Source organism: Macaca fascicularis, chromosome 9, assembly GCF_037993035.2.
Source record: "Macaca fascicularis isolate 582-1 chromosome 9, T2T-MFA8v1.1".
Taxonomy (NCBI): Eukaryota; Metazoa; Chordata; class Mammalia; order Primates; family Cercopithecidae; genus Macaca; species Macaca fascicularis.
The window spans coordinates 10499823-10525035 of record NC_088383.1 but is presented as its reverse complement, the minus strand read 5'-3'; the positions used below and the strand labels follow the sequence as shown (position 1 = coordinate 10525035).

Sequence of the window (25213 nt, the reverse complement as noted above, 5' to 3'; positions counted from 1 at the left end):
ATCTAATTTTAATAAATTTTCATCTCTTCCTAAAGAAACCTCATACCCATTAACAATCACTGTTCATTCCCTTCTCCCCTTGGGTACTAAAAACCATTGATCTAGTTTTCTATCTCCATGAATTTGTCCATTCTGGACATTTCCTCTAAATAGAATCTTACAATCTGTGGTCTTCTTTCACTTGGCATAATTTCAGATTTGTTTATGTTGATGTATAAATACTTGTATTAGTCTGTTCTCAGGCTGCTAATAGACATACCCAAGACTGGGTAATTTGTGAAGGAAAGAGGTTTTTGAAGAGGTAATTTGTAAAGGTAATTGACTCACAATTCTACGTAGCTGGGGAGGCCTCACAATCATGGCAGAAGGCAAAAGAGGAGCAAAGTCACATCTTACATGGTGGCAGGCAAGAGAGCTTGTGCAGGGGAACTCCACTTTGTAAAATCATCAGATCTCATGAGAGTTATTTACTACCATGAGAACACTATGGAGGAAACTGCCCTCATGATTCCATTATCTCTACCTGGCCCAACCCTTGACACATGGGGATTGTTACAATTCAAGGTGAGATTTGGGTGGGGACACAGCCAAACCATATCAGTACTTCACTGATTTTTATTGCCAAATAATATGCCATTGTATGGATATACCACATTTTGTTTATCATTTATCAGTTGATAAGCATTTGAATTGTTTCCATATTTTCACTGTTGTGAATGGCGCTTCTGTGAACATTCATAAAATTGTTATATAGACGTATGTTTTTATTTCCTTCTCTTGGACATATACCTAGGAAGGGAATAACTGGTTCATAAGGTAACTCCATGCTTAACGTTTGAAGGAACTGCCACTGTGTTTTCCAAAATTGTTGTACCATTTTACAATCCCATTAACAATACATCAGGGTTCCAATTTCTTTAGAACGTTGCCAACATTTGTTATTGTCTATCTTTTTTATTTTAGCCATCTTAAAATAAAATAGGCATGAAACAGTAGCTTATTGTGATTTTGGCTTTCCTTTTCCCAATGACTAATGAGGCTGAGCACCTTTCTATGTGTTTATTGACAATTTGTATATCTTATTTGGAAGAAGATCTATTTAGATCAATTAGTCATTGTATAACAGAGTGACCTTTTGTTATTGAATTTAAGACATCTTTACATAAACTGTATGAATCTCTTCTGAGATCTATGATTCGCAAATATTTTTACCTACTTGGTGAGTTAACTTTTCACTTTCTTAATGACATTCTTTGAGTACAAAGTTTTATAATTTTGATGACTGTAGATCATCTAATTTTGATTATTGTAGATCATCAATGTAGTGGATACTAATGTATTCATTTGTTGTTGTTGTTTGTGCTTTTGGCATCATATCTAAGAAAATATTGCTTATTCCAAGGACAAAAATATTTACTTTCATATTTTCTTATCAGATTTTTATAATTTTACTTCTTATGTTTAGATCTATGATCTATTTTGAGTTGATTTTTATATATGGTATGCAGGAGGGTCCAATTTCATTCTTTTGCATATGACATTCATTTGTCACAGCACCATGTGTTCGATAGACAGTACTTTCCCAATGGAGTTGTCTTGGCATTCTTACCAAAAGTCATTTGATGATAAATTAAAAGTTTATTTCTAGAATCTTATTTCTATTCCATTGATTTATATTAGATGTCTATCTTTTTGTAAGTGCCACACTTTTTTTATTATTGTAGATGTGTATGAAGTTTTAAACTTGGGAAGTATAAATCATCTAGCTTTGCTGATTTCCAAGATTGCTTCAGTTAGTCTTGATCCCTTGCATTTTCATATTCATTTTAGAATTTGCTTGCCAAATTCTATTTTTTAAAAGCAGCTTGGGTTTTGATAATTATATTGGATCTATAGATGAACTTGTGGAGTACACCCTTTTTTAGAAATATTAAATCTTCTGATCCATAAATATGAGATGTCAGTCAATTTTCAAGTTTTCTTTAATTTCCTTCCATAATGTATTATAAGTTTGTTATACAACTCCACGTTTGTTAAATTTCTTTATAAATATTTTATGTTTATAATATTGACAATTAAAAATTTTAAGTTCATTTTTGGATTGTCCAGTTCTAGTATGTAAAAATGTCTATTTTTTTAAATATCGAACATGTGCCTAGCTACCTTATTGAGCTTGCTTAATAGCTCTAACAGTTTTCTACAGGATTTCTTACATTTTATTATGTACAAAATCATGTCATCTGAAAGTAGAGGTAGTTTTATTGCTTTCTTTCCAATCTGGACATTTTTCTTTTTTAAAACTTGTATGGTGCCCTGGATAGACTCCAGAAAAATGTTGAATAGAAGTGAAACAGACATCCTGCTTTTGTTTATTATCTTGGAGGAAGAGCACTCAGTTACCCCATTTAGTATGGTGTCACATTAAAAAAAAATGTGAATTTTTCCTACATTCCATATATCAGGCTCAAGAATTTTCCTTCTATTGCCTGTTTGTTCATATTTTTATCATGAAAGGGCATTGGATTTTTTCAAGTGTGTTTTATGCATATGTTGACATAATTATGTGGTTTTTGTTCTTTAGTCCATTTAACATGGCGTATTACATGGATTGTTTTTTAGATGTTAAGCTAACCTCACATTCCATGGAAAATTCTATTTGATAATGGTGTATTGACTTTTGTATTGCTGGAATTGTTGTTCTATTATTTTGTTGAGGATTCTGCATCTATATTCATAAGGGATATTGGATTATAGTTTCTCTTAATAGAAATAGTTCAGATTTTATGTAGATCTATATTTCTCTCTGATCACTGAGGAATCAAAAACATTTTATTTTCATTAGGGTGCAACATTGTTTCTACCTAACAAAATCTTATGCTTAATTTTAATACCCACATACCTCATTTTATAGCATTTTGCTTTATTGTTCTTTGCAGATATTGCAGATTTTACAAATTGAAGGTTTGTGACAACTCCCTCAAGGAAGTCTGTTGGTGTTATTTTTCCAACAGCAGGTACTCCATGTCTGTGTCACATTTTGGTAAGTATCACAATATTTCAAAATTATTGTTATATTATTATATGATAATTTTTATATTATTATTTCTATGATCAAGGACCTTCGATATTACTAATGTAATTGTTTTGGAGTGTCATGAACCATATCCATGTAAGACTGCGAATGTACTAAATGTTTGTGTTCTGACCGTTCTACCGGCCAGCCATTCTCCCACTCTGTCTGTCCCCTTAGGCTTTCATATTGCCTGAGACAGTTTTGAAATTAGGCCATTTAATCACCCTGTAATGACCCCTAAGTATTTCAGTGAAAGGAACAGTGACCTATCTCTCATTATAAATCAAAAACTAGAAATGACTAAGCTTCTTGAAAAAGCCATGTCAAAAGCTGAGATAGGCAGAAAGCAAAGCCTTTTATGCCATGTTGTGAATGCAAAGAGACAGTTCTGGATAGAAGATCAAACCAGCCTCAACCTTCCTTTAAGCCAAAGCCTAACCCAGAGCAAGACTCTAACTCTTTTTAATTCTGTAAAGGCTGAGAAAGGTGAGAAAGCTGCAAGAGAAAAGTTTGAAGCTAGCAGATGCTGGTTCATGGGGTTTAAGGAAATAAGCTATCTCTGTAACATAAAAGGGCAAGACGAAGCAGCAAGTGCTGATGGAGAAGCTGCAGCAAGCTATCCAGAAGATCAAGCTAAGATCTTTGATGAAGGTGGCTACTCTAAACAACAGATTTTCAATGTAGGTGAAAGGGCCTTGTATTGGAAGAAGATGCCACTTGGGACTTTTATAGCTAGAGAGAAGTCAATGTCTGGCTTCAGAGCTACAAGGGACAGGCTGACTCCCCTGTTAGGGACCACTGCAGCTGGTGACTTTCAGCTGAAGCCCATGCTCATTTACCATTCTGAAACTCCTAGAACTCTTAAGAATTATGCCAAATCCACTCTGCCTGTGCTCTGTAAATGGAACAACAAAGCCTGCATTACGGCATATCTTTTTTATAGCAAGGATTACTGAATGTTTAAAGCCCACTGTTGAGACTTACTACTCAGAAAAAAAATATCCACATGGTGGCTTAAACAACAGAAATCTATTTTGCACAGTTGTGGAAACTGAAAATCAAAGGCCAACGTGCCAGCTGATTCTTCAAGAATCTCATGAACAAGATTTCTGAGAAAGAAGGCCTTTTCACAAACACTGCTTTAATATAGTTATTTGAAACGAAGTGTGGGTTTTCTTCTTTAGTTTACATCCTCTTTCCACTACAGTGTCTTGTCTTATGAGATAGATTAAATATGTCTTTTGTATCTTCTCAACTTCCCTATCCTTTCTCCTAAGTCTTAGCAACCCATTTATGTGCTGAAGTCCTAGGGTAAATCTCCCAGCCATGTCTGCATTTTGTTAGAGAATTCTTTGGAGAGTGAAAATAACTCAGCTTGCAAGGAATGAATTCTAATGTTGATTTTCTGGCAATGATGGGGAAACTGCTTTTGATGGGGAATCCTGTTTATGCCTATAACACCACACTACCTTGGGCAATGTTAAGGGTAGATCAGGTGATGAGGTTATGTCTGTGAGTCACTTTAGTGCCCCCTAGGGCTCAGGGATGCTAGAGACTGTAGTGTTCTCAGTCAAGGAAAATCTGATCAAGAATTAATGAGTCAGGGGGAAAACATCTCAGAGACCATGAACTACACAATTCTATACTGGATGGAGCAGTGATGGGGGAAAAAATGCCACATCCTATTATGTAGTCTTACATGAAAATGTTGTCTACTTTCCTTCAATTATATGAAAGAATGGGCTGAAAGCAGCAAGTTTGGGTTTTTGATATCTTGAAGTTTGGTTGTTTGCCTATTGGTTTATTAGCTTCTTAGTAATCAATTCTTTGTCCTGAAGAGTAAAATTAAGAGTACCCTTCATCTGATTGACATGCTGTATAGTGTATTTCTCTTCCTGACAACTTTGCACTGTTGAAATGATTGCAGTTTTTTTTTTTAATTTATTTATTATTATTATACTTTAAGTTGTAGGGTACATGTTCATAACGTGCAGGTTTGTTACATATGTATACTTGTGCCATGTTGAGATTGCAGTTTTACTCATCTAAGGCTCTGTGCAGAACTCATACTTTATAAATGTGGAAACAACCTTAGTTTAGAAAAGATACAAGCCAGAGAATTAAGAGCACTTTACACATATCTTCCATCCCAGAATTGCAGAAAGCTACCAAAGCAATCACAACAATCAAGATCAACTCACATTATACCTTCCAGTCGGCAAATTCCCTCTTTTCAGGAAGATAAGTCACTAGCTCAAAAAGTTTATTCACTTGTATAAGGTAAAAGGAAGATGCAACACTCTGAATTTGATTTATGAAACTGATCAGAAAAAAAATCCGAATGTACTATATTCTCTGTATCTAAGAGAAGGCAATGGTGACAGCTTTAAAAATATAATATCTCACTATCCTACAAGTCTGATGTTGATCACTCTAAATCACCATTTATCTAAATGTTAGATCCATTCAAGTTTTATGTCCTGAAGGACCTTCTGATTTTGTCCATAATGGTATTTGTGACTTTATACCACTCTTATTTCCAAATGTGACTACATTTATTACCTTAGCTCTTAATATCTCTTCAAAAATAGAATCTGATATCCCAACGAATGTATGTGGTATCGCTGATTTGCTTCCAGTTTTTGGCGGAGGCCATCTCAACACATTTTTTTTTCCACATCCCTCTGACTTTTTCCTGTTTTCTTTCAAAGAGTTTAAATTTTCAGTGAATGCATCAGGCCATATATCCCACCTTGATCCAGTCATGTAATTCCCGCTGACTTCAGTGGAAAGGCCGCGGGAGGACTGAGGGCAGTATTAGCCCTGAGAGAAACTTAAATGGACCAGCACGTCCATCTGGTCTTGAAAGCACCTTTAGAAACTGTGATAGAGATATTAGGAAAGACAGGACGGAGCATCAGAGGGATTTTCTGCTCTCAGATGCGACTAAAACAAGAACTGAGCCAAACGGCCTATTTCTTGCTTTAAGGAACGTTAGCAGCAGAATGGGAAAGACTTGAAAGAATTTCTCAGCTGCAAAATTTCACTCCAGGGACTATTTCTTTGAGTAGGCTCCGGCTACTTAAATTGAAAATGAAATTAAGCATTTTCAGAGATTTTTCTATTCCTCCCCTGCCAGCATCTCCCAAATCGCCTGCACTAGCAAATGAGATGCTTGGTAAAATACGGCCTTGAAAGACCTGCCACCCTTCTTCCTGCAACTGGGGTGGCTATTTATTACATTTCATTCAAAGCTGTCACACACACTTTCTCCACTGTGATATAATTTGGATTTTAAACAAATCTTAAAATTGGACTGATAGTGAAAACAGTGACTCAGCTGAAATTTCTAACAGTTTCAGACACAATGAGTGTAAGTGACAAGATGAGTCAACAAGAAAATCTCAGAAGTTTGGGATCAGTAACAAACTATATATTATATTAAGCACTCACATATTCATGTACCCTACCTTCCATCTACTTGTATTTCAAGACAATGGTCCCATTTAAAAAGTCTCCCAGACCCTTTTCTCTAATAATCTCCAATTGCATGAGAGCTGAATAGTTGATTCTTGAGGTAGTTAGAATAAATATACATGAAACAAATATTTTAAAATATATAAATGTTATATTATATTCTCTTCTCAGTGAATATGATTTTAAAAACAGCAAGAAATCATTTTTATTTATATGATATGAATTTCTTGTGGGGAGGCACATTTCTTTCCATAATGTTCTTTTATACTTAGAATAAAATCCAAATTTTGGAATAAAATCTAAATTTCTTACCATGACTTAAATGGATTATTTTACATGAAATGGTTCCTGGCGATTTATTCTCTATGACTTTTCTCCTTTTTAAGTCTTCTGCTAACTGATTTGCTGCTCCTCAAATAAGCCAGACTTGGGGCCTGTGGCTCCATACACTTAGTTTTGAATTCTACTCAAATATCATTTCACCAGCAAAGTCTTCTCTGACTATATGATTTTTGAAAGTATATTTCTACCAGCCTGAAACCCTGCCTTATATTTTAAGTAAAGTGATAAGTGGTAAGAAGACATGTGCTATTTCTGAAACCTCTACACCTACACCAGGGTATATAGTGAAAACTTAACACATAACTGTAAAACGAATGCATTCGTGAATCTGTGAAGTCATTATTCAACTATTTCATAATCTAGGTTGGTAGATTGTTTTCTTATGATTGGTTAGGCTAAACATGTTAGGAGTGACTACAACATTGGTGACACTGTGTATTTTCCATTATTTCACATCAGAAGACATATCAGTTTGTCCTGATAATTATTAAGATGGTGATGGCCAGAACTCTCATGTGAAAAGTTCTCTTTTGTCATTGTTATTATAAGAAATTAATGGAGTGATACTTTGAGATGGTGAGAATATTCTGTTCCCCAAGAAACATTCACTCAAAATGTTCATCATCTTTTGACAGCCCTCGCTATAATCAGTTACTGTATTTGTGGTTGCAAAAGGTGGTTTATTTAACTCTGTAGGTTTTAGCTAATATTTTTTCGGCCCTCTCTCCATCTTCCTTTCTCTTTTTACCTTTTCCTTGCTCTTTTCCTTTTCTTTATGTTTTTGAGCATTTCTGGGGACTCATGGAGTCTTTTGTATTTTGTTTATTGTCATCTTTTTTTTTTCCCCCAGTGCTTTTATTGTCTACATTTGGCCAGTGAAAGTCTTTTGACATATCCAATTAACTCATTCTTTCTTTTTCTCCCCTTTCTTCTTCCTCCTCCTCCTCCTCTTCCTCCTCCTCCTCCTGCTCCTCCTCCTTCTTCTCCTTCTCTGTTTTGTTTTGTTTTGTTTTTGTTTTTTGCACTTCCCTGATAGCACAACAAGATATTTCAAGCTCAACTTGTACTTTCTCTAACCTAGTCCTAGTATTAGGCATTTACCCATGGAACTCTAGTTTCTAGAGAATTGTATTTATTTAGAAACCAAGATCTCTAAGATTATTGTGTCTATTGTTACTGAAGTCTTTTTTTTTTTTTTTTTTGAGATGGAGTCTGGCTCTGTCACCCAGGCTGGAGTGTAGTGGCACGATCTCGGCTCACTGCAAGCTCTGCCTCCCAGGTTCTGGCCATTCTCCTGCCTCAGCCTCCCGAGTAGCTGGGACTACAGGCGCCCACTACCACACCTGGCTAATTTTTTGTATTTTTAGTAGAGACAGGTTTTCACTGTGTTAGCCAGGATGCTCTTGATCTCCTGACCTCGTGATCGGCCTGCCTCAGCCTCCCAAAGTGCTGGGATTACAGGCGTGAGCCACCACGCCTGGCGTGTTACTGAAGTGTTATGCTTCTAGACAACTTAACTCAGTAGACCTAAGAAATACTGCATAAGATCACAAGATTAAACTGATACCTCCAAATCCAATCCAGTACTAAAGAGTTTTCTTCCCCTCTTCCCAATTACTTCCGTACTCCTAATTTAATCACAGTGAAAATTCTGGCTCCAAACAGTAAATATAGTTATACAGGTGCTCAATTCTAAAATTTATACAAAAGGATACATAAATACTACAGCAAGTTAATAATTCAATTCACAATAAACCTATTAAGAAACATTCAAAATTTCATTTCAGTTTTATTTTACTTCATGTCTAATTCTAAATTTGTACAATTGGAGCACTATGTTCAAAAATCACATGTGTTTTCCAAGGATTATATTATCAATTTCATATAAGCCAAGGTTCCTTTATTTTTGTTTACATCCATATTTAGGATTTTCATGTTTATTTTGCATTTACTTTTATTTTTAATATATATAGTTACAACCTAGTTCACAAACCAACATTATATTACATAGGCAGGTTTACTGATTTACTTAGAGAAGACTTGCTCCCATCCATTCAGCTCCACCATTGCCAACTTCCCAACTCCCCACGTACCCATTTTCAATTGTTTCTGGCTTATATTGTAAGTTTCTTTTTGAGAAAAAAGTCAAGTTCTTATTTTCTCTCTTTATTAAACCTGCGTTTTTCAGCCTGCTTTGCTTTATAAAACTATATTCTTATCAGTTCAGTTCATAGAGATATTCTTCAATCTTTAAGCTGCTTATTACTCTATTGTATGTATTTATAATAGTTATTCAATCCATCTTTTGCAGTTGAGCACTGAGGTTATTTTCTATATACTGCTATTCAAAAATCTGCTGCAATAAATAACCTTGTGCGTCTATAGTTTTGTGTTGGTGAATGTGTATTTTCAAAGTAAATTGTATTGCTGACTCAAAGGGTAAATGTAGATGTAATTGTGTTACATAGTGCCAAGTCCCCTTCTCCTTAATGTTAGAACATTCTGCATTCCATCAAAAATAAATGAGAGTGATCTTTTATTGACAAACATATTTCTCATTGTTTTAATCATTTCCTATGACAGCAAGCAGAGTGTCTGCAATTTAGTGGCAATTAAAAACATGGTTCTCATTGTAGGTACCTTCACCATTTGCATCTAAGTATTTTCCAACAGGATGAGAAGCAAATTGTATATAATTTTTTATTTAAAGTTTTTTAGAGCCATATTAGGGAGAGAATAAATGAACTTGGTAACAAATTTGATAGCATTCTTTCAAGTATCAGGCAGCATTTTAAAACTTATCTGCCAATGAGTATTTTCTCCAACCACATAGGAATTCAATGAAAATCTTGGTATTGTGGTCTGTAAATCCCTGTACCTTTGATCATACATGTAAGAATATGGTAAGAATATGGTAATAATGATGTGTTAATTCTAGAACCAGGATTTGAAAATAAACTGAGAAATGAGGACAAGAAATCTCCAAGGAACACACAACCACCCTCCTACCTTTTTGTTAGAAGTGACCGATGGGACACAGGTCACAAAATGCTGCTGCTTAAGAAATTCACTTTCTATTAATGAGTGAAGGGGTAAGCTATTCCAATTGAGAAGCTAACAGTGTATGTTATGCTTAGGACTAAATGCCAAAGTAAACTAAACACTCATTAAATAGTAATACTTTCAAACTTTCATACTGTCCCAAAACCAGGGCTAAACACACTTTTGACTTCCATCTCCTCGAGCAGTTTCATTTATACTTCTTAGTTGTTCTATTGAATTATAAAAGAAAAGATAAGATCATTAATAATGATATCCTAGCTGTGGACAATCTGCCATGATTAACCAATACTCCTAACATGAGTTTGTTGCATTGGTCACAAGCACTGAATAAATATTTATCAGAGTGTCCTGGATAGGTCTTTTATTAGAACAGTGGTTTAAAAACTATTTTAAAATGTATTACATTTGTATTTTTACTACTATGTGAATCTGTTTTTCCATTCACATTCAAATACTAATCGATGGTGTATATTCTTAGGAAATGTTGCCGTTCGTATTGGTTAATTCACAACTAACCAGATGGTGCAAATTCAGATTATATGTTCAATTACTTTAGTATATTGTTTGCCTTCAGTACTTGTCATCAACCAAATTTTTTTTGTTTTATATGTGCAATGATTTTTGTGGCAATTATGTTGCCATGAATCACTATGATATCAACCTTCTCAAACGTTTTCCCTGTGTTGTATCACTTAACACATTAATTTGTAACTTTCAACTGCAAACAAATATTGTAACAGTAAATGCCCTGAGAACAACTTATATTTTTCTCAGTGAGCAAATAACTTAAATCTAAGGAACAGAGCAAAGTTATGCTACTCTAAATAAATCCCAATGTCATGTTAGTGGACACAACGTAAAATGAAAATAACCAAATGTGATGCATTTACCTCCTTCCTCTCCAAAGTACTCTCGTTCTGAATAGTAACAGGCACGTTTTTCATAAAAATCTTTATTTTTTTTAAGATAATTTCTAAAACAACTTTCTTCCAAAAATATTAACTTCAATCAAATTCTATTATACATTTTAGCTATCAATTCATGTCTTGAAAGAAAGGTTTTAAAAATAATGTCTTTTAATAAAAAAATTCACTGTATATTTTATGATTGTTTTACTATCCCTTTGCCAACAGCTCCCTCTATGTTCCATAACACAGATACTTCCTGTTCATCCTCTGGAATACACTCTTAGAAAAGAGCTTAAATAATTCAGTATTTTATAGGAGAACACCAGGAATATAGATTTTTTGATGCCCCTATTTTCAGAAGTGTGCCTTTTTGTTTAAACTAGCCTTTTGTTGTTTTTGGTCATTTTTAAAAGATTGATTCACTTAACTCCAATTTTAATTACATTTTATACATACAACTATCTTAAGTAGAAAGAACTGGGATCATGGAGGCAGACATAATATACTAACATATTTGACAAGTTTCCTTTCACTGGAAATTATGTGTATTCCCTGTTTATGTCAATATTTCACTAGTAGGATAAAATTAAGCTGGGTTGACATTTGAAATGGAATATGGTAAGGAGGAGGACATTCTGTTAAAACAAAGTGTAAGTATCAGTTAGTGGAAAAAGCTGACAGCCAACCCCAGAGGCCACCCCTAATCTAACTAAGCAATTATGGAAGGCTGATAATTTTGAGTGGGAAAAAATGCAATTAAAACAACGATCTGTGAAATAAAATTTCACAATTGTTTTCTTATGTTCAATAGTATCAACTCCATGAAACAATAACTCCCAAACCACACTTCTTGCAGCTTTATTAATTACTCCCTGCTCTCCTTTCTGTGGACTTCAGAATTCTTAACAGTATAACCAAAGAGCCACAGGGTTTGCATATTACATAAAAGCTACTAAGTTATATTAATATCTCCCTGCTGGATAATATATTTTAAAATTTTTCTGAAGCAACTGTGCTAAATTTTTGATATAATAGTTTGGAAGTTTATGCGCCATGTTCAAACTAGCTTGTAAAACTATTTTATGCTGGCTATATATAGATATTAATTTATAGCTTAAAGTTAATTTCAAGCTATTCCATCCCCTTTTATCAAGATTCCAATGTGATCTCTGATAAGGAACTTGTTCTAGATTACTTGATTACACAGAAATATATATATTTAAATTATATTTACATATAAAGATATATGTATATGCATATGTATATTATGTATGTATATATGTGTGTATCCATATATATAATTATGTATGTATACACATATGTGTATATATGTATGTGTATACATATATACCTACACATACACACGTGTAATGATTTTTGTGGCAATTTTATATATATATATATATATGCATTGTACCTAAGTGGGATAGAAATTATAGAAATTTGATATTATAAAACAAATATCTGTACCCACATGGAATGCATACTAGAGCACCTCATTTTCTTACTTAAAATATTTTTCACAAAACCCTAATTAAAGAGGTATCATTCTTTCCATTTTTAAAACTGGTAAATTGAAGCTCAGAAAGTTTAGATAATTTACTTAAGTTACACAGCTAATGTATGTCACAGTTGAAATGTGTCATACATTTGCCTGATTCCTAAGCTAGGATTCTTAACATTCCTGTGATATGGTCTCCTTTTCAAGTTGGCCCCTAAATGTGGTGCAAATGTTATTGGGAAAACACACCATACATGTTATTTGCAAAATATATGGTATATGATCTTTGTAAATTACTTTGTTCAAACAAAATTTTACTAGACTGAAAGATTATTGTCATGATTACTCGAAAGGCTGCTGTCTCAAGTATAAAAATGAAATTTACAAATAAAAAACATCAACATTCAAAAATCTCAAGAGGCTGGGCATAGTGGTTCATGCCTATAATCTCAGCACTTTAGAAGTCCAAGGCAGGAGGATCACTTGAGGCCAGAAGTTCAAGACCAGCATGGGCAACATAGCAAGACTCTATCTCTAAAAAATAAACAAACAAAATCTCAGCAGTGAGGCCAAGAAATATGAACAGAGAATACACAGAATAAAAAATATAAGATCTTATCAACAGAGCGACATACCAGTAGTCCAAGAACAATAACTAAATAAGATGTTACATATTGTTTACCTACTGGCATAACATTTTTATAGATTTATAAAAGCTTGTGTTTGTGAGGATACAGAGGAAAAGAATCTTATACAGTGATGACAGAATTACATATTATATAAACCATTTGGGAGGACTGTATAATACATTTTAACTCAAGTCTACTTTTAGTAATCTATCTCATAAATATGCAAGAAAATATGTACCAAGATGTATATTACAGCTTTATTTGTAAGAACCGGCTCAACTTGTTGAAATTTGGAAAATGTTTAAAGAAGATACTGATCCTCCATGTTGCAGAATAAAAGAATGGAATGGGTAGAATGTAGAAACGTTGAACCAAATTCATAATGTTAAAAAAACAGAAATAACCTTAATAAAGTGTATAGGATATGACTTTGCTTCAAATATTAGTCACAATGGTTAGTCATAGGCAATGGGAGCTGGAAAGGATACAGGAAATATGAGGAGGTTTCCTTACATCGAACTCTATTTAATTATGTATTTTAAAAACTTTCAAGTATGTATATATATATATTTTCTATTTGTTAAAAATCAATAACTTTTTAAAGTTTTTTTTTTTTTTTTTTTTTTTTGAGAATTTGTCTCTTCCCCTGAGCTAAGAGTAACACAGGTAAAGCAAAAAAAGTTCAAAAGAAAGCAACAGAGTTAGGTGTACTTTCTACTTATTCTAAGTTATGTCTATTTATCTAAGATTACAACAGAGCAGAAGAAAAACCTGTTTAGAAAAAAATCGTGGCAGTGTGAATTTGAAAGCGTTCCTTCTCCATAATACAAAATAAATGACGTTGTATAATTAAGGAAGGTAAGTTTAACATATAACAGATAAAGTACCTTTTTGGAAGTGAAAATGCATTATCATCTCAACCACAGGAGAATATGTAATTCAAGTGTTGTAGGGAACTCTAGAAAAGTAAGTGATATTTGAGCTATCACCAATGTAAATAAAAGAGTAAGTCAGTTACAAAAATAAAACAATCAAGACATACCTAAATGCTAAATTTCTTTACCTCTTTTATTAATCCCATCTCTTCTTCATTCTTTTCATATATAACATTCCAAAGAAATGTGTGCCTTCTTAAATATCAAGATTTCTTCAAGAGGCTCTTCTGTCTAGAGACTCTTATGCTCCCCAGACACTCTGTTAGGAATCCTTTTCCTCTAGGTTAGGCTACCTAGAGGCTTCCTAACCTAGAGGAAAATGATTCTCAAATTCTCAGGGGCTTACAATTAACACATGCTTATTTTTTGCTCCTGCTCCATGAGGGCAGTTGTCCTGGGTCCTGTGGGTTTGCAGGCAGGGATCCAGAAGTTTTAGCATTTTAGAATCCAAGCTGGAGAAATTGCCACTGCGTGGAACATGCTGTTCTCGTGGTTGACAGCATAAGTGAATAAACCTCCAGGTTAAATAATAGCATTTAAAACTTTTGCTTTGATATAGCAAATGTCATGTCCACTTATCCCATTGGCCAGAGTCTGTCCCATGACCCAGGGAAGCCACTGACTGAGAAAGCATGAAAGGCAGGGAAGATGAGTATAATTATGAACATATCTTACTATCTATGGTTGTTATTGTATTATAATAGAACAAGTTGATCACATTTTTGTTATTGTCGACTTTTTTCAGTCTCTTAAAGGGTATATATAAATCACTCCAGTGGTCAAGGGGCTGGCCTTGGTCAGATGAAGCACACACAAATGCAAACACACACAAAATCAATACACAGTTATCGGGAGCCCATTTCCACCTTTAGCATGACAAAGATGTTGAATAACAAACATCCAGATAACTAAAGGATGCCTTTTAATTAAAGTGTTGGTAGTGCTGATTAACCAGAGGCAAGTTTTAAATGAACTCAGTTTGTGTTCAGTGAATAAGGACTTGGAAGGAGACTCATCTGCAGACGTTCTCTCTTGTGAATCCAGGCTTGTTTTTAACCTACCTGTAAATCCTCAGCTACAGTCACTGTTTGCTGTGTATTTCTTGGTAAAAGCTATCATTACCCATTTTCAGTGTGAGACAACTTGCATATCCCATTGATAACTCAAACACAATTGTCAAAAACAGAAATTTCAAACCTAAATAGTGAATATAAAAATTGCTGAATGGTATCAATATTTGAAATTACATAATGAATTACAGTTCAAAGTCATACATTTGTCTTTCTCATTCTCCTTGACCTAAGACCAATGAATTAAAACTTAATCATGACTATAAAACATATGAAAGGGTTCAAACTGGAGATGTGAACAAATCCAACACCTTGAGCTTTTAATTTAAAAAAGGAGAAAAAAATTATACAAATGAAAAGGGCTGCTGATACCAAAAAACTTCCCCAGTAAAGTAAAACTTTGAAAGTTTAATTTTCCAGAAAACCGTGACAAAAAATGGAAGGTTTGGGGGATATCAGTAAAGCAGGGGGGAGTCTCTGACCTTTTCTGTTTTCCCCTCTGTGGCTTGCACTGTGTTAAGAATGATAATCAATTTTAGTAAATATTCGGAAGCCTACTGAAATGAATGCGAAAGAGAAATGATGTAGTTAAAAGTTATATTAGTTACCCTAAAGGAATTAAAGTTTAATATGACATTTATTGATCAATAAATGCTGACTAGGAAATTGTCTTGGAAATTGAAAATAATTGTTACCTCTTCCAATTCACTTAACTCATATAGCTTGGACTGGTAGTAGATATGGGAGGTCTGATGCCTGGCTAGAAGCAGCAATGTGGAACCTCATCAATAAAAACTGTTGAGGCTCAATTTATGTAGCTGTATCTTCAGCTTTTGTTTACCTGAAAGAGAAATCAATTCTTTCTGAGTTATAGGGAAGGAGAAAAGAAGTTAGCTTCAGTTGTCTCTTCAGAGAACTTGTTTCTGTGATCTCTTCAAATACTATGAGCTGTGACCCACCCCTACACCTTCCCCCACACAAGTCACATGGCACAGCAAGGGTGAAACCAAAGTCAGAGTTATAATGAGAGATCTAGTGGGCTTTTTTTTAGATGCAATTATACATGCAAGTGAAATCAAGACGTTACACTTTAACGATAGAAGCACCACATTCAAATCAAGATGTTACACAAAGTGATAGAAGCACCACCTTCAAAGTCCAGAAAATAAGACTCAAAAGTTGAAGACAAGAGAAGGAAGTTGAGTGGAGCTTAATGTAATTGTTGAGTACACGGTTTTGTTTCCTTCTCTTGGGCTTTTTTTTTTTTTTTTTTTTTTTCTGTAGATGGAGTTTGCTTTTGTTGCCTAGGCTGTATATAGTGCAATGGGGCGATCTTCGCTCACCGCAGCCGCTGTCTCTCAGATTCAAGAGATTCTCCTGCCTCAGCCTCCTGAGTAGCTGTGGTTACAAGCATGCACCACCACACATGGCTAATTTTGTATTTTTAGTAGAGATGGGGTTTCTCCATGTTGGTCAGGCTGATCTCAAACTCCTGACCTCAGGATATCCACCTACCTTGGGTGATCCACCTGCTTCAGCCTTCCAAAGTGCTGGGATTACAGGCATGAGTCACCACTCCTGGCTGGGCTGTTTTTAATAAAACCTATCTAAACTTTGCTACTCAAACCGAAAAGCCTCTTACAATTTACTGGGACTTCCTCCCAACAGTTTAGCTAGGGTGATTCAGCAATGGTAGAGGTAGAATCAGACATAAGTGGATTGAAGTGTACATTTCAATTTGAAAATTGAAAAACAAACAAACGTGGAACACGTGAATGTAGAATACTATTCTGAGTGGTTTAAATAAAAGGAAAAGGGAAAGTTTTATGTATGTGTGAAACTGAGAACGGTGCCAAGTTTTATAGCAGGCACAGACTTATAAGAGGTGTCTTTTAGAATAGAAGGGATATAAAAGGTACTTTTTGTTTTTACCCTACCCGCCCTCCCTTACTTTACTCAAGCTGTATAACCTTTCTTAATATCCTTTGAACATGTCCACTATATCTGCCTACCTGGGACTAGGCTAAGAGAAAAGATGTTTGAGAAGGAGACTTAGAAGATGTAGGAAAAAGGGGAGATGTGCTGATGAACTATGCCCTTGGCTTCTGTCTGCTGCTGGGGTCAAAGAACACAAAGCCATATTTGGTGTCTCTTTGTGGTTTACAGTTCACCACATCTGGTATGTCAGAAATGATTAGTATTACCTTCAAAATAGATCCTGAATCTTACTACTTCTCACCGCCTCCAGTGCTAACATTTCAGCAATACCAACATTTCTCACTTTTTTGGCTAGTGTTGTAGCCTCTTCATTGACTTCTGTACATCTGTGCCTGGCTTTTGCAAATCTTTTACTCCATATATGGTCTTAGCTAAAGTAGATCCTGTCATTTCTCTTTTCAAAACACACAATATCTTTGCATCATACTTAGAAAAAATAGTTCACCAAGGCAATATAATCCTTGCTCATCTCTCCAGGTTCTTTTTGTTTTAACCCTACCTGCCCTCCCTTACTTTACTCAAGCCGTACGACCTTTCTTAATATCCCTTGAACATGTCAGCTACATCTGCCTTAGTCTGTTGAGGCTGCTAAACAAAATAGCATAAACTGGGTGGCTTATAAACAACAGAAATTTGTTTATTACAGTTCTGCAGGGTGGGGATTCCAAGATCAAGGCACCAGCAGATTCTGTGTCAGTGCAGGCCAGCTTCTTGGTTCATAGATGACGACTTCTAGCTGTGTGCTCACATGGTGGAAGGAATTAGCTAGCTCTGTGTCCTCTTCATAGAAGGGCATTAGTTCATTAATGAGGATTCCATCCTCATGACCTAGTTACCTCTTAAAGGGCCCTCCTCCTAGTACCATGACATTGGTGATTTGATTTCAATGTATGAATTTTAGGTGCACACAAACATTCAGACCATAGCAACATCCTAACACAGACTTTTCACATTTGCTTGTCCAAGAGCCTATATAGCCACATAACTTATCCCTCCATTCATTCAAGATTTTATACAAATAGATTTTCAGAGAGGATTTCTCTGAATAGAGAGGCTAATCTCTATCGTCTTACACAGTTTTATTTTTTATAGTACTTATCACTACCTGACATTTTAATGTGTTTATACTGTAACTTGATTGGTATTTACTATCTATGTGGCTCTACTAAGAGCAATACACTTTTGTTTAGTATTTGACCAAATGCTCTCTGCCTAGATGTTTATGCAATAAGAAGGCTACCTTAAAGAAAAAATAAAAATCCAAATAAAATGTTATAAAAATAAATATTTATTTAAAACAAAATTGTAAAGAACAAACTTTACAATTTTTTTGTTTGGTTCTATCAATGTCTAACTTATGATCTATAAAATTCACTAATTTTAAGTGCATCAAATGAATTCTGACAGTTGTAAACTCTCCCAACACCCCACACAATCACAATATAAAACATATATATCACCCCCCAAACTGTCTTTTATTGTCAGTCACCTATCCCTACTCCCAGGCAGTAGCAAACACTGATCAATGGTCAATCACTATAGTTTTGCCTTTTCAAGAATTTCATATAAGTGGAATCAAATAGTATGTAGACTTTTATGACCATCTTCTTTACTTAGCATGTTCAAGATTATAGTGTGGCATAGATGAGTTGTTCTTTCCTTTTCATTGATACTCGCATTTCGTTATATGCATATAGCATATATATTTTTTGCCATCCATTAGTTGGTGGGCATTTGAAAACTTTCTAGTTTAAGGCTGTTACAAAGTACCATTGAACATTCATGTGTGAGACTTTGTAAAGATAAACATTTTCATCTGTGGAGTTGTGCTGCTGTGTCATATGATAAATGCGTGTTTAACTTTATGATAACATCCAATTGTCTTCCAAAATGACTGTGTGATTTTGTGTTCATACTAGGAGCGATTGAGTGTTACAGCTCTACTGTGTCCTCACCAGCCCTTGATATCATTAGCCTTTATAGTTTTTGTCATTCTAGTAGGTATGTAGAGGCTCATTGTGGCTTAAATTTGCATTTTTCTTATGACCAATGATGTTGAACATTTTCCCTGTGGTATTTTCCATGCATTTATCTTCTTTGGTGATGGGTCTATTGAAGCCTCTTGACAATGCTAGTATTAATATTCATAAATATAATAATCTGTTGTATGTCTAGAAACATGTCTCTTTATCAATATATATTCCAAGAACAATTTCTCTCTGTCTATGGCTTGGTCTTTTATTGTCTTAGCAGCTTCTTTTGAAGATAGAAAATAATTTAATTGGATAAAGTAAATTTTATCACATTTTCTCTAAAAGAAATACATCTAATACAATGCCTAATAAAATGTCCCAAGTAATTTCTTCTATGATTTTTCTAGATATTTTACAGTTCTAGCTCTCATATTTAGAAACAGGATCTTGAAAATAATTATTGTATGTTTTTAGGTAAGTAATAAGGCTTAATTACTTTTCAGCCTATGATTATTCCATTTTCCCAGCATTATTTGTTGAAGGATTACTCTTGTCTCATTGAATTGCCTGGGTACTTTTGTTGAAAATCAAATATATGGGTGGATCTGTTCCTGGACTTCTATTCTGTTCCATTGATCTATTCATCTGTCTTATTCTCATATCACACTGTTGTATGTATTGTTACTTTATAGAAAATCTTGAAATCACATAGTTTAAGTCCTCCATCTTCATTCTTTTAAATATTTTTCTATTATAAATCTTTTAAATTTCAATATGTGTTTAGAATCAGGCTATCAATTTATTTTTTAAAAAAAGCTCATTGCAATTGATTGGGATGGTTTTGAATCTATGGATTTGGTGCTTTAATATTTGGTCTCCCAATCCATAACATGGAATATCTCTGTATTATCATTTCATTAATATCTCTCAGCAATGTTTTGTTGTCAGTGAAGAGATCACATGTATAGCTTGATAGTTTATCTCTACGTGTTTAACAGTTATGGATGCTATTGTAAATGGTATGTTTAAACATTAGTTTCTGATCTTTCATTGCAAGTATACACAAATGCAATTTATTGGCATTGTATTCTACTAGTTGACTAGACTAAATGTTTTCCTGGAAGCTTTTTTTGTAGGTTTTGTAGGATTTTATTCACAATAATAAACATAGTTTTATCTTTGTATCAGTTTCTGAGGGCTGTCCTAACAAAATACCACAAACTGGGTGTCTTAAGACAACAGAAATTCACTGTCTTACAGCTCTGGAGGCTAGAAGCCCAAAATCAGGCTTTCAGCAGAGTTGGTTCTGCCTAAGAGCTATGAGCCCCAGACATTCCTTGGCTTCTAAAGTCATCATTCCAATGTTTTGTCTTCACGTGGTCATCTTCTTATAAGGACTGCAGTCAAATTGGAATAGAGGTCTACCTCAGTCCAGCATAATCTCACTTCAACTAATTACACCTGCAATTACCCTATTACCAAATAAGATCATATTTCAAAATACGAAGGGGTTTAGAATTATTTTTCATTCTCAAATTTTGTTTGCTTCTCTCATCAGTTTCTTAGAGTTTAAGATGTACAATTGACCTTTGAATAATGCAGGGGTTAGAGGTGCCAATGCCCCCTTGCAGCCGAAAATCCACATATAACTTTTGACTTTTCAAAACGTAACTAATAGCCTGCTATTGACCTTACCAACAACAAACATATGATTAACACATATTTTGTATGTTACATGTATTATATACTGTACTCTTACAATAGTGTAAACTAAAGAAAATGTTATTTAGAAAATTATAATGGGCCGGGCGCGGTGGCTCAAGCCTGTAATCCCAGCACTCTGGGAGGCCGAGATGGGCGGATCACGAGGTCAGGCGATCGAGACCATCCTGGCTAACACGGTGAAACCCCGTCTCTACTAAAAAATACAAAAAAAAAATTAGCCGGGCGAGGTGGTGGGCGCCTGTAGTCCCAGCTACTGGGGAGGCTGAGGCAGGAGAATGGCGTGAACCCGGGAGGCGGAGCTTGCAGTGAGCTGAGATCCAGCCACTGCACTCCAGCCTGGGCAACAGAGCGAGACTCCGTCTCAAAAAAAAAAAAAAAAAAAAAAAAAAAAGAAAATTATAATGTAGAGAAAATATATTTACTATTCATTAAATGGAAACAGATTGTTATAAAGGCCTTCATCCTTTTTTTACATTGAGTGGGCCGAGGAAGAGGAAGGGTTGGTCTTGCTGTCTCATCTGTGGCAGAGAAGGAAGAAGTCCACATATGAATGGATCCGTGCAGTTCAATTCTGCTTTGTTCAAGGGTCAACAGTATTTACCACTAGCTATTTTAGTGTAAATTTTGTCTTTACTCTTTAAGAATTTTCAGTGAAGGGATCATATTTTTCTTTCTCTCCATTGGATTTAGTAGCTCACTCATTATGTGGTGTGCAGTCGACGTACTTGTTGATGGGATAATGGAGAAATGGACAGGTGAAGGTAAAGAACCACTGCTTTAGCCCTATAATTAGTCCTAAGTATCATTGATTTATATTGAATACTGGAAGAAAAAAATGTTATAATAATGTGATGTCATCAGAATGGTGAAATAAGTTGGAGTCTTGAAGATATATGAGCATTTTCAGCACAAACGTTCTCTTCCTATTCAACTGAATCGCTTAAGGTTTGCTAAACTCATTTATGGGAAATATATCAGACAACATTGGAAGACCAATTCATACACAGACGCTAACACATTTTACAAAACAAGTCCTGGTATTTTTAAAGCTTTCTGGGCTTCTAATGTATCCATGCATCATTCTCTCCTAGACATTTTACATCACAATATCCTTTATTCTTTCATTGTGAGACTATTTGTTACACCCCTAATTTGGTGCTGTGTCCTTTAATCTATTGTTCTCAGTATTTTCACATTATAATTTTCTACTCCCTTTTCTCCTTATTATATTAGTCGACCTTCCTACATTGGTGGATTAAAACCATTATGCATGTGAAATTTATAGCAATTACTGCTTTGAGTGTTAATAAGTATTTATTCTGGCTTTATTAGGAATAATGTTATGATGATAAGTTACAGAAATGTGTGAATTGGTAATAGGGCCTCACAAAATAAAGTATTTGGAAGTATTGCCAAAAGCAAAAGTAAACATAGATAGTTTCTTTTAAAATTCCTTGCTAAAATAAACATATAAAAATTGTTAAATAAAAGTACTAAGGCAAGTTTTCAGTTACAGTGACAGAGTAAGAAAGATTTTTTAGAATGATATTCATGCTATCATTTCTGAGTAAAAATTGTTCTAAAACCCTGAAATGAACTTTCATTGTGTTTGCTTTTCTGTAACAGAATATTCCACAGCCCTAGCTTAGAATAACTATGGTTCTTTTTCTTTCCCCTAGAGATACTAGATAAATGGCTCTAACAGACAGAGTCAGTTTGTTCCATGACCTAAGACCATGCTCGGATACACAGGTTACCAAAAAGGTCATACTTACATCCAGGTACAGGACTTTCAGTCATGTACATGAATAGCAATTGGTCGCAGAATCAATAAAAGGCAAGGCTGGTGACAAAGGTGATGGAGCTGGAGGAAAATAACATGATGACCAGCCTTAGAGCAAGTCAGCTGTTGTATGTGAGGATTTCCCTTCAAATGAAGTATTTGATTAGGTAGCCTAGTCAGACCCCAGTGGCAACCAGGATGCCAAGGTATCTGTCAATAAGCATGCACATCTCCAGTTTCCAAGAATTCTGTGACAAAAGACACACAATGCTTGTTCAATTACTGAACTAGATAATGGTTTTAAAATTTTGAGCTCAGAAACTAAAATCTGGGAGATTTCTATTTTGTCCTTCGGTACCAACTACTGTGAGTTCTTCATTGAGCATTTGAACCTCATTGTGTGTTGGTTTCTTAATATGTATGATGAAAATGATAATGTTGAACAATTCCTGAGGGCCTGGCAATTAATTAGCATTTATAAAATGCTTTAAAGAGAGGTGCTTGTGAGAGCAAACTATTTAATGTAAACCAATAGAAGGCTGATCAGTATGCCATCTGAATGAGAGCTCTGTATCCACTGAAATAGCTGGAACTGATAAAAGTGACAGTTGGAACTTAAAAATAAAAGTTTTAAAATCCTGCAATTAATCCAGAATTCTCAGGACTCACAGATAGCTAATTATCATGACTTTGCTCTTCAAAGCACATTGTAGCAAGCTCTAAGTTTTATTCTGATCATTTTTTTCAGTGGTTTGGCTTCTATCCATAACAGAAAGAGCAAAATAAAAGATCATCCAATCACTCAGCTGCAATAATCCTTGTATCCACCAACAGTGATTTAAAAATATGTATTTGAGAGAAGGTTAGGCAGGTGGAAGAAGGGAAACTGATTTCAGTGATAAACAGGTGGACCAAAAAAAGATAGGAAGATGACTTCCTGTTTCAGACAGAAGGGTGGCATATAAAGGGTGGAAGAGCTGGCACCGAGCTTAGTAATTAACACACACACACACAAACATGACACACTGTGAGTCAGCAGGTTGGGTCCAAATAGCCTGAGAAAGAACATTCTGTATGTCCCCCACCTCTCTTCCACATTGTCTTCAGCAAATAATTGCCTGCTGTGTTGCCACCAGGGAGAAGGGAGGCAGCAACGCCACCTAAAAATGAAAGCAACGCCAGAGGCGCACCATCTGTAGCCTGCAGGAGGGCAGTGCTTATGACCACAGACAGGTGGATTGACTGACCCTGACAGTCCCCTCCTGCCTTCTTCCGCATTTCGGACATGCAGGCTCTTTACAAAAATAGGGCCCACAGACACATTAAAAAGTTGTTTGTGTCTTGGGAAGAGTCCCAAAAGCCATTCCTTGATCAAAGAGGATGGGGCAACCTGGAGAGTGGGTGAATAGAAATTAACTCTATCAGCCTGGAGTCAAACTCCCTTCCACCACATCCATCCTCGAAAACCAAGAGAAAACATTGATTTCCAGGGCAGCTCAGGGGCCTAAGAGAAGAAAGGTTTATAAAGAAAATGAGGAGTGTAACTGCAGGGTTTATGCACTATAAAGCAAAGATCACAAGTGGGGTTGCCCATGCCAGTGTAACCAGAATACATTCAATAAAACAGGAATCTCGCTGGGTGCTATGGCTCATGCCTATAATCTCAACAATTTGGGAGGCACTGATGAGAAGATGACTTGAAGCCAAGAGTTCAGCATCTGCCTGGGTAATGCAATGAGACCTCATCTTTAAGTTTCAAAACTAGCCAGGCATGGTGGCCCACACCGGTAGCCCCAGCTACTCAGGAACTTAAGGTGGGAGGATAGCTTGAGCTCAGGAGATCAAGGCTGCAGTGAGCCGTGATTTACCGCTGCACTCCAGCTTGGGCAACAGAGCAAGATGCTGTCTCAAAAAATTTTTTAAAAAGAAAGAATCTAAAGTAGCATGATAAATCTTATCAAAAAGATAAAAGAGTTATTACACATACTAAGCAGAACTGAACTGAAAAAAGAAGTGAAATGGATATACAAAGTATAAATGTCAAAATATATGAAATAACACGTAGGATGTGCTGAACAGAAGAGTGAATATACTCAAAAAAATAAGATAGTGACCTACATCAAACACACTCTCACAAAAGACATCAGAAATAGATGAAAAGAGAAAAAGAATGGAAGACAAGTTAAAAGACATGATAAAGTAAAGTAAAAATAATGTTTCATTCGGGGAGCTCGAAGGAGTAAAGACAGTGAAAGGGAAGATAAGAAATATTTAAAAATATGAAACTAAAGAAATACGTAACATCAGATTGAAAGGGTTGAGAGTGCTAAAGATAATTGCTAACACAAGATACATTCTAGGGAAATGTAAGCACACAAGTCCGAGAAAAAAAAAAAACAACTCTAAAATGTTCTAGAGAAGAAGAAACCAGAGAGCAAAATTATATTAATAGCAGTTTTCTCGAGATCATGCATCCAAATAGAAACTCTGTGTTTACTGAAGAGAATTAGAAGGCAACGGAACTGTAGCTTCAAAATATTTAGGTGAAATAGATAAAGACTTTTGAATCTATAACTTTATCATCAACTGATGCATATTTTCTTGTGCACCACTTGTGTGTGTTTTTTATTCCATTCTGACAATCTCTGTCTTTAAATTGATGTGTGTGTGTGTGTTTGTATGTATGTGTGTGTGTGTGTGTATGTGTATATATATATATATATATATATAGAGAGA

The 25213-nt window shown here is 35.0% G+C and overlaps 1 long non-coding RNA gene across 4 annotated transcripts in view; it reads left to right on the top strand.

Annotated features, from left to right (window-relative positions):
• The window catches only part of LOC102138819 (uncharacterized), a 996710-nt gene that overhangs the window by 268594 nt on the left and 702903 nt on the right, over nucleotides 1–25213 (top strand). For all 4 annotated transcript variants that reach the window (XR_010577831.1, XR_012417220.1, XR_010577829.2 and 1 more), the window contains one exon: nucleotides 2937–3040. This is a non-coding gene — a long non-coding RNA (uncharacterized lncRNA). The remainder of the gene's footprint in view (nucleotides 1–2936; nucleotides 3041–25213) is intronic.